The 16,069-nt window shown below is 39.0% G+C and overlaps 1 protein-coding gene across 2 annotated transcripts in view; it reads left to right on the forward strand.

The window, feature by feature from the left end:
• The window catches only part of LOC104146894 (potassium/sodium hyperpolarization-activated cyclic nucleotide-gated channel 1), a 218,465-nt gene that overhangs the window by 177,296 nt on the left and 25,100 nt on the right, over positions 1-16,069 (forward strand). The window lies entirely within an intron of this gene.

Consider the following 16,069-nt stretch of genomic DNA (forward strand, 5'->3'; position numbering starts at 1 on the left):
TTTCCTTTTGTTTTCACTGTGAAATTTAAATTGTGATCCCAGATGCAAGGTTAAATTCTTTTTGCACCTTATTTGTTTAGAGTTGGTAAGAGTGCATTGGGGATCATTTAATACAGATGTTTCTGTGTTGAGTGGGCACCCTTAGAAGACGCTAGTGTCCATGAAAGTCACCATAAAAAAAGGTTAGTGTTGGAGCTTACCAGCAAGAGGAAATAAATGTGCCATGAACTGTCTGATATAGAAGAAAATGCATGTGCCTATTTTTATGCACTCACCGTGTTATGTTACTCAGCTCACATTAGGAAATGGTAGTAACAGCGTATAGAAAGGTTCACAGCATTTCTCATGCATAAATTTGGAGTTCCCTTTAAAAGCTTACGGCCTTAAATAAAGGCAAGGCAAAGAGAACAAAAAACAATAGAGCATAAAATCTTTTCTGAATGCACACTGATGGACCTATTTTCCGCTAGATACGCTGGTGATTTAAGAAGTTAAATCTTGTTAAAGCTGTGGGAGATATCCAAGTTAAAGCATTGCACAGCATGGCAATGCTAGATCCTTGTTTTGCTATTTTTCTAGTTTTATTTGAACAAAAAACAGTGCATTTTTCTAGAACCAGCACAAAACTCAGTGTCTAAACCATAGCTTTGAACTGTTGTAGTATAACATAAACAAATATTTCCAATTTTTCTCCAAAAACTGTCTTACTTCCAGGTAAGCAAAAGGTGGAGTACTGATTTTTTTTTTTTTTCTTAGCTCTTACTACCCGAAAAAGCAGGGGTTCTCCTCCTCAATGACAAAACATAATGTTTTTAAAGTGTAATATGCATATAAAGTCCTCTTTTGCTGAAATGTCTTTATATAAGAGATAAAATAGACATGGGGATGGAAAAAAATGGTTTTGTTTATTCACAAGGTGTGAATAAACTCTAACATTGCACCTTGGCTTTTCAATGAGCTGGTCTGTATTTCCTTTAATAGTGCTTGAAATAACTTGTAAATGGACAGGTAATGAAACATAGTGTAGATCTTGCTGCACAAGGTATTGAATTACACTTGTTTAAAGATAAGTATCTAACACTGAAGGAATTTAGTGTTTGATATTTCCAGTGATTAACAAGAATCACTCTTACCTTGGTGCTAAACTACTGTGATACACTACTGTTAGAGAGTACAGAATTAAAAGCTGGTGCAAAATGTGGAATCTGACGCTATGAATACAGGTACAAGCTTCCCATTAGTTCCTAGGCTGAGTTTAAGGTAATGGTTTTTATCTGTTGTGTCTCTGCCTTCAGTCATAGGCAGTGGTAACAGTGGATCTTAACCTGGCCTCGACTCCCAGCCTGTTCTGCTAGAGTCTGTTTGTTAATTTTCTAGTGAAAAAGTCAACTTTCCGTTTCCTTTTTTGTCAAAATTGAAAACTGTGGAACTATTGTGTGAAAGGATAATAATAAAGTGAGTAGAACACATACAGTTAGAAGTTTTATGAGCTGATCATTGCATGTTTGTGTGTTTTGGTTACTGCAGCACATTTGCAGCAATGGATGGTGCCTTACTGAAAGACTAAATTATTTTGTGCTTCATTGTAAAGTAATACCTTTGTGATTATATATATTATAAAGAAAAGGTTCCTTCTTTATAATTGACAATTTTCCTTTTAGCCTGGATTGTTTCAGCCAATTATTGATTAACTGTGCAATTAATGCTATTTAGCTATTTTCTCTTAGCTGTAGTCTCATGAATGTCACTTATATGTATTAAAATTAAGTTTACTATGTAGTGAAAAATTGTTTTCTCTACTAAACTGAAAAATCAAACTGAAAATCAAAGATGAATGTGTGCGTGCATGCATGCGTGTGTGTGTGTGTATTTTTTTCCTGAGAAGAAAATGTAAGAAAATAATAGAACTTGGAATCACTGGAAAAATATACCTGATCAGGGCGTATTCTATGGCAGCTGGATAACAGATTGTTTGGGAAATGTGATGGGTAATACAGGCATCCACAATCTCCATAACAACACTGTAGTTTCTCATCTATCACTCATTGCTACATGTTGTATAAATACTTGCATATTTATGTAAACACGAGTTTTCATAGTAAGACACATTTTACGAAGGGTAGAATGTCTCCCATCAGTAGGATCTGAAAATAAAATAGCTTGTGATTATTAGCATGTAGCACAAAATAAGGCACTACCAAGACAGAGTGAAATGCTGGCAATATTATGTGTAAATGCCTTAAAATATGATAGCCCTTTGAAAGGAAATAAAAGGCAATGATATCTGCAGAGATGTTGAGCAGAACTGGAGGGATGTGTAGCTTGCTTTGTCATTCTCTAACACCAGATACATTCTGTATAATATTGATACTTACAGCACTGTGACAAACTTAGAATGTGAGAAAGAGGTTAATACCCTTCCTGAGCCATTATTTAAAGTTCATAGCTGGCCTATTTTTAGGCCACCGTGTGAGAAGATGTTAGCTGAAAATAGATACAGATCATGTGTCCTTGCAGAATATAGAACATCAGGACATTTCATTTCCAAAGAGCATAATTGGGACTGGGAGCAGAATCTTCTTTCCTCTCACCTTTTTGCTTGTAGATTATAACTTTAGTTATACAAGTGCACACTTTTACATGAGTTATATTAACCTCTAAAATATTTAACTGAAATTAATTTCAAATGTAGTTCTAATGGGACACATTATGTTAAAAATTCAATTTGGACCAAAAAGTTGAGCCCTGACCAAATGTACACATGTAAATATATTGATAGGTCTATGTATATATTCGTAGATAATTAAATAGATAGATAAAGGGATATACACACATACATACACATCCATGCAAAACACGTGTATAAAATCTGTATATGGAAAAAAATGAGAATCCTATTACTATATAATAATCTGTCAATACATTTGCATAGTACTCTGTAAGTACATAGGTTACATTCCATACAACTGTGTGGTCATTATATTTCTAACTGTCACAGTGTATCTCCATACACATTTACTATGCCACCAATCTGTGGTTATCACATATGACCTTATGAAGAATGATAATGATAAGGCTCTTAAGGGCTTTCCTATGAAATAAAATCAATATAGTTAAAAGAATTTATAAAAGCAAAGATTAAGATATAGTCTTAAGATAATTTGAAAATCTTTCTGAATAAATTATAGGAACATATTTCTTATGGAAATAATCCTCGGCCTATATTTAATTCATGAAGTGGGTAATGTGCTAATACTTAAATACTATTAACAGTTAAATAAATGTTAAATTTTAGACCAGCAGATGAAGTAAAATTGTTTTTAAAAAAGAATATTTGACTGATATAAAAAGTGTGCTACTGCATATTCACTTACTTCCTGTGGTTGGCGAGTATCATGCATATGAGCTAATCAGAGTTTCTGAGAGCACTGTTATCATTAGGGTCCCTCGATTCTAGTGCGCGTCTAGTCCTGGAAGGAAAGCACAGGTGCAAATATTTAAGGTATTGGTGATTACATGCCGAGAGGAAGCACAGCATAGTTACTAAATATGGATGATAGAAAGGTACTGGTTTCTCGCCTGGCTTCTTGGATATATTATTTACATAGCCATTTCCTTTCTTGCTCTTTAGAAGAATGTAGTCAGAATCTACAGATACTAAGGATGTGTCCCCATGCATCCTTGATCTGTCAAGTCTTGACTGTAATTTGGCTGCTAGTTTTAACAAAACTCTTTCTTTGTTACTCTCATACCATACACTCTCATTTATCTTGTTTACGTTTTACACTAAATGGAGTTAGCGTCTCAAACATCTACCTAAAATTACTTCAACAGTTGTATTCTCTGAAGGCTTTTTTTAAACTTTTAATTTAGGGTATTTCACTATGGTACCTGTTCTACAGCTAATGCTATCCCCAATTTAAATATCTTTTTTCAAGATCAATTAACCATCCCAAGATTTGCCATTCTTAAGCTTGTCTGCTTACCAGATATTTAAAGAATCTGATGCATTACTTTTATTCTGGCTGCTTTTACTAATTCACATAGAAGGCAGGAGTAAACTAGTCTTTCTTCCACGTGGTCTGCTATTGAGGCTGTTCTTGCTTCACCATTCTTTACACCTCCTCTGCTGCTCATGCATCTCTTTTTCCTGCAGCTACCAATATTAGAATTTGCTTAAGAGTGCCACTTTTACTATCTTCAGGACTCTCTGGCTGTCACTCTATTAAGATATTCCCAGAGACTTCATCAGCATCTTTACCACCTAATTATCTGTCTTCTGGGGCCAGCTCTCCATGTCTCACCCTTTCATTTATAACTAATCAGCATCCCCATGTATAGCTAGAAAACTGGGCCCCAGATTCTGTGCTTTCGTTATTTTACTACTTTTGCAAGCTTGCAGTCCAGCACAGTGGCTGAATTTGGGTCATGACTTCCTTACATTTCTATCACAAGTTACTTACAAAGTAATATCACTGAGCCCCTGTGTCTGATCCTACTCTAGTACCCTTTTCAGTAACTTCATTCAGAAGGCAAATTAAAATGGTCTCATAATTAGCTTGTCCCTGTTCACATAGTAAACCAGTGATGAAGGCTGGATTCAGAATTAAAAAGGGATTGTGCATCCACTTTGTCTTTCTGTTTGTATCCTTCTGATATATATAGATATGTACATCTGATATATATAGATATGTACATATATAGCTGACATTGTAAATCTACTGAATTCTAACACACATACAACAGTCATTCAGGGTTCTGTCACACATCTCTCTAAGAAATCTAAATAAATCTTCAATTGTTTATAAATATTTTTCCCCACTTTAAGATGCTATTTATACATAAAGTAGCAATGTTTAGATTTTTGTGCATGTTAGAAAAAGCTAGGAGTTTGTTTATCCTGTGTCATAATATACAGTAGGTTTTCATTGAATACTTACAAATCAAATTAGAGGCAAACAGAAATTACCAAAAAACTGTGAACATAATTTCAGAGTGGATATTTCAAGCTTAGCTATCTGATTTGTCCAGTATAATCAGTAAAATTTAATTTAAGCCACTTAATCATTTTATAGAGGCTTTGAACCAATGAGCTTTTAATTCATAATAAGAAGTAACTGTTAACCAAGCAATTAAGAAGATAACAGTATTTCTGTTCCAGAGCTCTTAGAGTGCTTTAAAATAACTCATTGAACAAATCACCACTGATTTTTAAATAACTGTTTGCCTGGTTGTTGTTATTGTGACAGCTAAACTCTATATATATGGCCTAGATACAGTACATTCTCTTGAGAGCTACCTCAGTTACTGACTCAATTATTTTGGCTGTTCAGGTTGCAGTACACAGAGTTGGAGGAGGAAGAAGACAAAGAGGGAGAGATAAGATGGCAGAAAGAATTTCTTGCTGTTGCTGTAGAGTATATGATATAAATTCTCAGGGGCAGTATTCCTAGCATCAAATCCTGCTTTTGATTAAACAAGTACAAATTAGAATTCATCAACACACAAATTTATAGCCAGGCCATATCTTTGTATTTCTCCTAAGGCATGTTGAGCTTTTCCTGCCACCCAGTTCTTTTTTGCAGGATTGTATTTTACCCCCCAGTCTTTCCCCTACTGCCTTCAAACACAGACTTTGCATCCCTACCTTCTTCCATGCATTATTTTCTTCATAGCCTTCTCTTTCCTCAGCAAGGCAAACTAGATTGTTGAGCTATCACTTGCTGTTTTGCATTCTAACTGAAATATTTCTACACAACAAAGCAACCAAATCAAATATATTACATTTTGCTTAATATAAGTCACATAAATGTAAGTGTAACTGGATGCCTTTGCACAATTCTTTCTCTCTCTTTTCCCCCTCCCCTTGTCTCATTCTTTCTCTTATATGCAACTACTTTTCATTGCAATCAGGTGAGTCAAGCACTATCCTGAGAATAGCAGCACTTTTTTCTGCACGTTTCTAAAACAAAATAATTTTATTCTGGCAATTGGATGAAACCTCATTGACTTTGGTGGATATAATAAGTACTCTTTGTTCAGAATAGCTATAAGTAGCATTTGCTCTTCTTTTTGGAATAATATAGTAGAAAAAACAGTAGCTGACACAAGTTGCATACAAGGTCAATCACAAATTGACTGATGTTAGCAAATTATTTCATCATCGTTTCAGTACAAATGGACAAGAATGAATATGGTTTCCAGAATCATCAGATTGCCAGATAAAAGAGGTGACTGGAAGCTTCAGAGACAGTGGAAAAACAATGCTGTGAATTACATAAACCCATGAGCAAAGCAGACTAGACAGAGTTTTGCAATTAGCAAAGCCAGCTGTCTCCTGTTCCTTAGTCATTGTTTCAGAAGAACAGCAGGTTTTCTTCATTCGTTGCACAAGAAACATGATGACTAATTCACACCCTTCTTCTGTGTACTAACACAAGTTTCTGGAACAGAAAGGTACCAATAGGATTTTGTAAACTCTGCATCAATCAGCATTCACCTTTCTGCCACAATTTAACAAAACATATGTTTAAATATGTAGTCTCTTGTAACTTAATGGAACAACTTGAACATTCAGAATGCTTTGCTAAAACAGGACTTCATTGTCAAGTGTCATCTGCCCAAGATAGTGTTCAGTAAATATAGTGTTAGTGAGTATCACACACACAAACACACACGAGAGTGAAGATGTTATTCTGTGACAGAAAGCTGAAATAGTGATCATTATATTCATTTGCAAATTGCAATTTATTTATTCAGTTAACAAAAGAGAGCGGTTTCTGTAGCAACTGTTATATCACACAGCTCTAATTTCATATTACCTTATGTAATGAACTGTGGGTGATTTTTGTCTAAGCGCAGTTAGGAAATTTGTTAGCAGTAGTCACTGTGAGTGTTATAAATGGTAAAGGAAAAACTTCAAGAGGTAGAGTCTGGTGAACTAGCCCAAACTTTAGGTCCTTATCTGAATTATCAGAACTGTAGAGGCTTTCGAAATAAGCTAGCTATCTCACAATTACACATTTTCTTAAAATGTTGCCTGTATTTCTGTTCTCATTTTGATACTTCTTGTCCTTTTCCCTGCTGGAAACCAAAATTAAAAGCCATAGAACATTTCAGAACATTAAAAAAGATTAATGCTGAATTCACTTAAAAATTAGCCTAGTTCAGGAATGTATGGATGGTCGGAGGATTGAAAGGGTAGTTGGGTGCTATCTTTTTTCTTTTCTTTCTTTCTTTCTTTCGCTCTTATTTAATCTTCTAAATACATTAGAAGATCCAGAGAAAAGAAACATAAGATGCTCAGAACTGCTCCTCCATAAGCTCAATTAAATCAATTAACAAGCTGAGAAAAAGATGGATATCCTTCATCAGACTGACTTTATTGAAGGTTTGGCTGAACTATATATTCTCAAAAGGATTATCCTGTCAGCATTTGAATTTAATATAATAATAATTCTGAAGCATAAAAAGTGCCTATAGGGAGTTGAATAGAAAATTCTAATCCAGTAGGGAATGATAGAAAAGTATGCAGAAGGCCAACATTTAATCAAAGAAGCCAGGAAAACAATTGGTCAAACCTATATCCCTTCAGCTTGCAAATGCATAAAAAAGACTACTTTCTCTTAGGCAACAGCAATACCACCATATGTACTTTTTAAGGCTGACTTCTCTTTAGTTGAGGTGAAGAGATCAAGACAGAAAAAAATATCAACCAGTCTCAACTCAGCTCTGTCAGCATCCAAGCAGGAGATTTCATTCAACATTTGGCTGGAAAGCATATTTATTCTCCTCTTTCTTTTGTCTGTCTAAGTCAGTTAATCTCACAGCTGGCTGTAAGGTTTTCCGCATTGGGGAAACCTCTATGTGGATACGCTAAGGGTCTTGGGGACCTCAGGGGTTTGAGAATGTAAATACACAGGCTGTCCAGTGGTTTTCAAGGTAGCCAAGATTACATGGATTGCCTTTGCCCTGGAGATCACTGTGTTTTCAGGATCTGCGCTTTGTCTGTAGGTCAGACATGTAGGTTACCTCAGATCAGAGAATTCTTCGTCTTCTAAGATATAGCCACAGGGTAGCCATGTGCCTTGAAGCTAGAGGGCAAGGTCTTCCAAAGCCCAGATGCCCGCATTATGCAGCTATATTAACCAAGTATCAAAATATGAAAATCCTGAAGAAAAGAGAATTGTGTTTTTCAGTGTAACTATAGACATAAAACACAGAATCACAGAATGGCCACGGTTGGAAGGGACCTCTGGAGATCATCTAGTCCAGCCCCCCTGCTCAAGGCAGGGTCCTCTAGAACACGTTGCCCAGGATCACATCCAGACGGGTTTTGACTATCTCCAAGCGAAGGAGACTCCACTACCTCTCTGGGCAACCTGGTCCAATGCTCTGTCACCCTCACAGTGAAGAAGTTTTTTCTCAGGTTCAGATGGAACTGCCTGTGCTTCAGTTTCTGCCCGTTGCCTCTTGTCCTGTCGCTGGGCACCACGGAGAAGAGACTGGCCTCATCCTCTCGACACTCCCCCTTCAGATACTTGTACACATGGATGAGATCCCCTCTCAGTCTTTTCTGCAGGCTGAACAGGCCCAGCTCTTGCAGTCTTTCTTCATAGGAGAGGTGCTCCAGCCCTCTAATCATCTTGGTAGCCCTCCGCTGGACTCTCTCCAGGAGTGCCATGTCTCTCTTGGACTGGGGAGCCCAGAACTGGACACAGTACTCCAGGTGAGGCCTCACCAGGGCTGAATAGAGGGGTAGGATCACATCCCTCGACCTGCTGGCAACACTCTGCCTAATGCACCCCTGGATCCCATTGGCCTTCTTGGCCACAAGGGCACACTGCTGGCTCATGTTTAACTTGTTGTCCACCAGCACTCCCAGGTCCTTCTCTGCAGAGCTGCTTTCCAGCAGGTCAGTCCCCAGCCTGTCCTGGTGCCTGGGGTTATTCCTCCCCAGGTGCAGGACGCTGCACTTGCCTTTGTTGAAGTTCATGAAGTTCCTCTCTGCCCAACTCTCCAGCCTGTCCAGGTCCCTCTGAATGGCAGCACAGCTTTCAGCAGCGGGTCCACATTTTCCCTAGTCTTCCTTTTGCTCTTGATGTGTTTGTATTTGAAGAAGGCCTTCTTGTTGTCCTTGACATCCCTTGCCAGATTTAATTCCAACTGGGCCTTAGCCTTCCTCGTCACATCCCTGCACGCTCTGGCAACGTCTCTGTATTCCTCCCAAGTGGCCTGTCCCCTTTTCCACATTCTGTAGACTTCCTTCTTCTGTTGGAGTTTTGCCAGGAGTTCCTTGCTCATCCATGCAGGTCTCCTGCCGCTTTGCTGGACTTGCACGCATCTTGAGCTTGGAGGAAGTGGTGCTTGAATATTCACCAGCTTTCTTGGACCCCTCTTCCTTCTAGGGCCCTACCCCATGAGATTCCCCTAAGTAGGTCCCTGAAGAGGCCAAAGTTAGCTCTCCCGAAGTCCAGGCTTGCAATCCTACTCGTAGCCCTGCTCCCTCCTCGTAGGATCCTGACCTCCACCCTCTCACAGTCACTGCAGCCAAGGCTGCCCCCAGCCTTCACATCTCCAACCAGACCTTCTTTGTTTGTTAGTACAAGGTCTAGCGTTGCACCTCTCCTCGTTGGCGTCTCCACCACCTGGGTCAAAAAGTTGTCCTCAGTGCTCTGCAGGACCCTCCTGGACTGTTTGTGCCTAGCTGTGCTGTCTTCCCAGCAGATGTCAGGGTGGTTGAAGTCCCCCATGAGAACCAGGGCCTGTGATCGTGAGGCTACTTCCAGCTGTCTGTAGAAGGCTTCATCGATGACTTCCTCCTGATCAGGTGGCCTGTAGTAAACCCCCACCACCGTGTCACCCATGTTAGCCTGCCCTTTAATCCTAACCCATAGGCTCTCACCTTGCTCTTCATCCACCCTGAGGCAGAGCTCCATACATTCTAGTTGCTCCCTCACATAAAGGGCAACTCCATCCCCTCGCCTTCCTGGCCTGTCTTTCCTAAAAAGCACCTAGCCATCCATGACAGCATCCCAGTCACGTGAGCTATCCCACCATGTCTCTGTGATTGCAACGAGATCATGGCTCTGCGACCGCACACAGATCTCTAATTCTTCCTGCTTATTCCCCATGCTGCGTGCATTGGTGTACAGGCATTTCAGAGACCCAATTGAGCATGCAGGCTTCTCAGGAGAGGTGCAAGGCCATGTCCCGTGCTGTCTCCCCTGGCTGTATGCACCCGCTGGAGGCATCCTGACTTGAGCAGTGGATGGTATCCAAATGATGGTATCCAAGTTGATGGAGTACCCTATTGCCAGTGGAGTCCAAGTAAGGTGTCCATGTTAAAAGTGCCCTTGTTCCAGTAGGCGGATAGAAGGTTTATATCAAGAACTCAACTTGGCCACAAGTGAAGCACTAGCACTGCAGAGAGCTCTAGAGGAAGATTAATGTAACTGCAAAATGAAAAAGTCGTGGAAATGCCATTCAGAAAGAAATAAGGACATATGTCACTGAATGCCTCTGAGCAAAGCATTTTTAAGTGATGTAGTCTGTATAGATGATTAAATGCAGTGTATCAAAGCAAATTGAATAAAAAATTTCAGGTGCACCAGGAATTAAGAATATTGTATCCCATTGCTCCGTGTGGATTTTCTGGCATTAAACAAGTTGTGAGTTGTGTAGTCATTCCCTCAATAAGGATACTAATCCTAGTCCTCCTGACAGCTTATTGTCATAAAAATTGTAGAACTTAGTAGTGAGATGCCTCCTTTCTGATGAATTTGACTGTAATTGACCAATGGATTAAAAAGTGACAGGAAAGCATGAAGACGTACCGAGTATGTCACCTTAAGAACCAGCTTAAATATATTTAACCTGCTCATATACACCCAAATCCGTCAATATCGTGCTTTTTCCCATAGTTCCCCCTTACTCACTTTCTCAATAGTTTTTCCTTTGTGAATTATTGCTAGGAGAAAAAATAGCTTTCTGAATAAGCTGACTTACTCCTTTCAGTGACCAGGAACGTAAGACTGCTTTAGTTTCTTATTCAGTTCTTTCTCCTTTTAAAGCAGAGTGTAAAGGAGGGACACTCAGAAAAAAATTGCATTGTTAAAGTTATGCACCAGATTTTCACAGTACTATGTAGAAATGACCTAATGAAACTACTTTGCTGTGGCTACGTGTTTGATGGCCTACACATAAGAAGGACGTGGTTTGTTGTTGGAAGTAGTGGCTTTTATTTAATCAACTGGAATAGTGGACAACCTTTCAGACACACAAGTCTTTCAAGAACTTTGTCTACTTTTTTGAGCTACAACTTGTTCCAGTCAGTCTTGAAGTCCTATCTCAATCAAAAAATTTTGTCCTGAAGAAAGCATCACAAAAACTCTTACAGATGCCATCAGAGAAGTAGTACTTGGAAGGGCATAGTGTCTACCAAAAGAGTGTGTTTGTGATTAATTATTTTGTCACGCATAAACAAATTATCATGTGTTCTGCAATAAACAAACTCTTGATTTAGCAAATATCTTCTGTATTGCGTGTTTGCTTGCATTAAATCCATTTGAGATAGCGTACCGTGATACATAGGACAGGAGAGTTTAGCAGCCCATATTTCTATAGGAAAACAGTTTAAAAATATACTCTGTGTGCCTAGACCAAAATCACAGAATGGCATATCCTCCTAACAGTTTACCTTTCCTGATCTTTTCTCTGTAGTATCCTTTTTTGTTCTGATTCCTTCATTCCTTAAATCTGTAACAGCTAGGATCTGTGCAAGATCCTAAGAACTTAGGAGGAAGTTGTCCATGTCATTTTTCTGTTCTTGTAAATCTGGATCAGCTTGAACAGATTGAACAAAGCACCGATGTGGACAGGTATGGGCATAAAGCTGTTCTGGTCGGTGTCAGCCACATGCATCTTCTGTGGGATGCTCTTTTGACTGTGGGTTGCCAGAACACATCCCAGCCCAGTTCCCCTTTCTACATCCCTGTTACTCTCTTTCCTTGCCCCAGCTGCAGGGGAGACCAGTGTGAGCACTCCCCTGGCCCATGCCTGGCTCCCGTCCGCAGCAGCCTTCCCTCCAGCTCTCTAGCACTCTTGTACCAGGAGGCACAGCGTCAGCCAGGGTCATGTCCTGGTTACAGCTAAGACAGCCTTGTGACTGCCCCTGTACATGTCAGTCTTGAGACACGGTGGAGCAGTTGTCCAGAAATGGTAGGTGTACTGAAGCCATGCAAAATGATGATTTTTGATGATTTAATATCACCTAGGGAAAATGGTCAGGAACCCCAAGATGAGTAGTAAAGGTAGAAGGAGTGTAATTACCTGTCTTAATCTCTTACATAAAGCAAACCATAGCACCTCCTATTTAGTTTTTATGTAACAGAGATCAGTATTTGAACTAGATCAACACTCACTCCATTTAGGTCTGAATCACTCTTTCCCTTTAACCACTTTAGCAATATAATGCATTCCTAATCCTTTCCTAAGACTTCACTTGGTATTTTCTTGGTGTAGGGGTGAAGACGAAAGCTTTATTATTTGTTCTAATAAAGACATCATATTGTGGAGCATAAGCTAGTTGCAGTCTGGCACCAAAGAATTAACTCAAAGAAAATATGGATGAAAGATTTTTTTTTGCACAGAAAAAAGTCAACTTTTATCTTGATAGTTTGTTCTTCTGTTACCTTTGTTTTAAAACACCAAGCTGTTTCTTCTAGAGCTTTCTGAATTACATAAAACATGGATAATAATCTTTACTGTTTCTTTCTCCCTAAGATGGTATTTAAAGTAATATATGAGAACTTGAAATTGCAGTACTTCTTGTGATTAAGACTCACAGAAATGTTTTTTACTTGCTCTGTATGGTCTTATATTTAAATAAAAGAACACTATAGAAAAACAAAGCACTTAAAAATGACACATTTCCCTCTCCCTCAGTAATTTTCCACCTTCTAACATCTTAAATAAGGAAAGTTTGTACTTTAGCATAAACTTTCACAGAAAACTAATCAATAAAATCAGTGCATTACTAGACTATAATGGCTGAAATTACCACAGCAGGGTGGTTATACAGCTATGCTGGTAGTTTCATTGGGCAACTCAGACTGAGCAGATAAGGTGTGTGTATACATGCATGTATCTCAATATAGCTTATATAGGAAGAGAGTAAGATGGATGGAAGCTGTATCCTTAAGAGGAAATGCGATTCCAAAGGTGAAATGCCTGTGACTAGTGTATTTTGCTGTGTTTCTGCAGAAGAGAGCAATTCCTTTCCTTCTGGGTTTGGATGGGTCTGTGCAGGCCTGAATTCTCACCTCTGTGCTCTGCTATGAAGTTATTAAAATGTTACTTATAACTTATCTTTTTCTCCAATTTCCCTTTTTGTGTTCTTCATCCACTCCAGCTTTCAGTTTTTATTCTAAACATCTGTTGTCCAGTTTCTGTACTCCCATGCTCTTACTCTTTCAGGAACTTCTTTGAAGTCAACCTTACCGTCTCTTATTGCCGATTGTTTTAGGTCCTTTGCATTTCTTCTTTTTGTTTTCGTTCCATTCTCTGTCTCTCAATAACACTCCACCTAGTTTTGTTTTTTCTTTCTTTCTGATCATGACTGTAGTTGAACTTTTCACTCTCCCTGCCTTTTATGCGTTTATTCAGCAGCTTCTATACCATTTCAACTCAATTCTTCCTTTCATTACTGACTTCCTTTCTCTGCCTCCTAGATGTGCGAGAGGGAGGTTCTTCACTTCCAGAAATAGAAAACAAGCAGCAAGTCTACTCAAAAGTCCCTGAGCAAGGCAAGAAAAGTAATAGTTATTGGCAGCTTTCTAGCATCAGCCAAGACCACAGATAGGCAGTCTCATACAGAACCGAGAATGTAGTATAGGACTCCTGTGCAATGCCACCATACTGTGAGCAGTGGGAGCAGAGAATAACCTTTCCTTGTCAGAGAACCAGAGGCTGAAGCTTTAACTGGGAAAAGAAGTTCCTTGTTACTTATTTAGATTAGAAAGAGAACATCCCTTCCTCATCCCTTAGAAAGACAAGCAAGTCAGGTTGGATCTCTTTTTAATATTTGTCCTATCATACAGCATTTATATAAAGGGGTAACCTGAGACTACTCCTCTGGACTTAAAGAGTCAACAGAATTCACGGATTATAAATGCCAGTGACACATATCAGGTAGTTCAAACCTTGCAGAGCTATTGTCTGAGATTATTTTCAGATTCAGGCAAACAGCACCACATCTTGCCTCTATTTTTCTGCCTATTTTTACAAATAAGAAGACTCGCCCCCCCCCCCTTTTTTTTTAAGCTGACATTCTGATGTCATGTATGTAGTAGTAGTACCATACTATCTAGTAGCACCAGGAGCAGTCGTGTCTTTGTCTGTGCTCAGTGGGAGTCATAGCCACTGTTCCTTTCTATAACTAGGAGCCTCTGAGTTTTTACAAATCTCAGTGCTCTTTTCCTCCCATCTTTTCTGACTTCCATTCCGGCCATGTATTCTCTACATTTCAACTTTCTTGTAGCCCTGAAGAAGTATATTCTTGTCTCACATCCTTCTCATCTTGTCTTAATCCAACATCTTTACAATTAGCTGTGCAGTCTATACATTGTGCGGTGTTTCAGGCATGATGAAACACTCATAAGAAGGGGAACTATGGCAATCTGAGAGGGTGAAAGAGAGAGGCAGGACAGTGAAAAGTGATGAAAGGGGAGTGTTGTTCTATTTCCATTGCTCATAAATAATTCTCATATAAAATGTTCTTGATGAAGTCATATTCCCACTGAATTCAATTGGAGTTTAGTGATTGACTTCAAAGATGTAACATCTTACTCTTCATTCACTCTATCTTTAACCCAATAATTCTGGAATTAAATCTGCCTTAAATGATAATTATATAAAATTATATAATTTATGTATGTCCTTGGCTCATTCCAGAGGGAAAAAAAAAAGGAAGAAAAAAGGCATATATAGTGTGTATCTCAGTAGAGAGATGTGATGCTATTGAGAGACCAAGGTCAAAGGGAATCGCTCTATTGCTCTTTGTCAAAAGTCAATGTTCACTTCTGCTTAAAGACACTTCTATTTCCACGTTGTCATTATATAATAACACTTCCTTGAGGGACTGTCAGAAGATGTCATAAGTCTCTCCTAGGAGTAGCAAAAGGAAGTAATTTTTACCGTTTTTTTTTTTTTAATGGAAAATAAGTCATTGCTAGAGATAACTGCTTTCTGCTTCCCAGGTGCCTGGTGGTACATTTTGCTTCACATTATTTTTCCAGGTTCCACTGGATTTTTTTTGAAAGGGCATAATTTCTCTGGGAAAGGTGGTTGTCTCTTCACTCTTATATCATCTCCATGCTTCTTAAATGCCTTAGTAGCCAATGGCTTCCCTTCAAAGGGAGATCTCCACCTCCTTCCCTGATGGAAGGGGACTGAATTGAAGAACCCATTAAGCTTTTGTTCTTATGCTTAAAAATCTGTGGAATTATCTACATTTTTCCATCATGTCTGCTAGCCTGATATCAAACCGGAGTACAAGGAGAAGGAAGGAATTTATCTGAATTGTGGACAAGTGTATCTGAGTTTGCTGCACAGAGAGCAGGCTGCGTGGGATGTTTGTGATATATAAGCATGGGATAGTAGATGCATAGAAAGAGCAACGTCCAAGATGAACGTGAGGAGGCTTAAAGAGTCTCAGTTCGGGTGGGTGAGAGCGCTGGTAGCTGGGATGCCTCCTTTGCATCTGTCGCCAAGGCTTTGTTTGGTGTAAGAAATGCTAAGCATACTCTGCTGACACTGAAACAATATTTAGGTTTCCAGAGCAGTTAGGTGACTTCTGGCTGTATGTTTATTTTATTTTGTCTCTGAATTTATATGCAGATTATCATATATGCTCTTCCTGTCATGTTGTGGTTGCTAATTAAACTCAGTAGCTGTTGCTTGTCCAAACTCCTCTTGCAATATAATACCGATTAGTCCTAGTTCTTCAGTGCCCTCTTTACAGCTGTATAACAACTGACCATGTTCATTTTCCTAGGATACAGTAAGGTCT

This window comes from Struthio camelus, chromosome W (genome assembly GCF_040807025.1).
Source record: "Struthio camelus isolate bStrCam1 chromosome W, bStrCam1.hap1, whole genome shotgun sequence".
Classification (NCBI taxonomy): domain Eukaryota; kingdom Metazoa; phylum Chordata; class Aves; order Struthioniformes; family Struthionidae; genus Struthio; species Struthio camelus.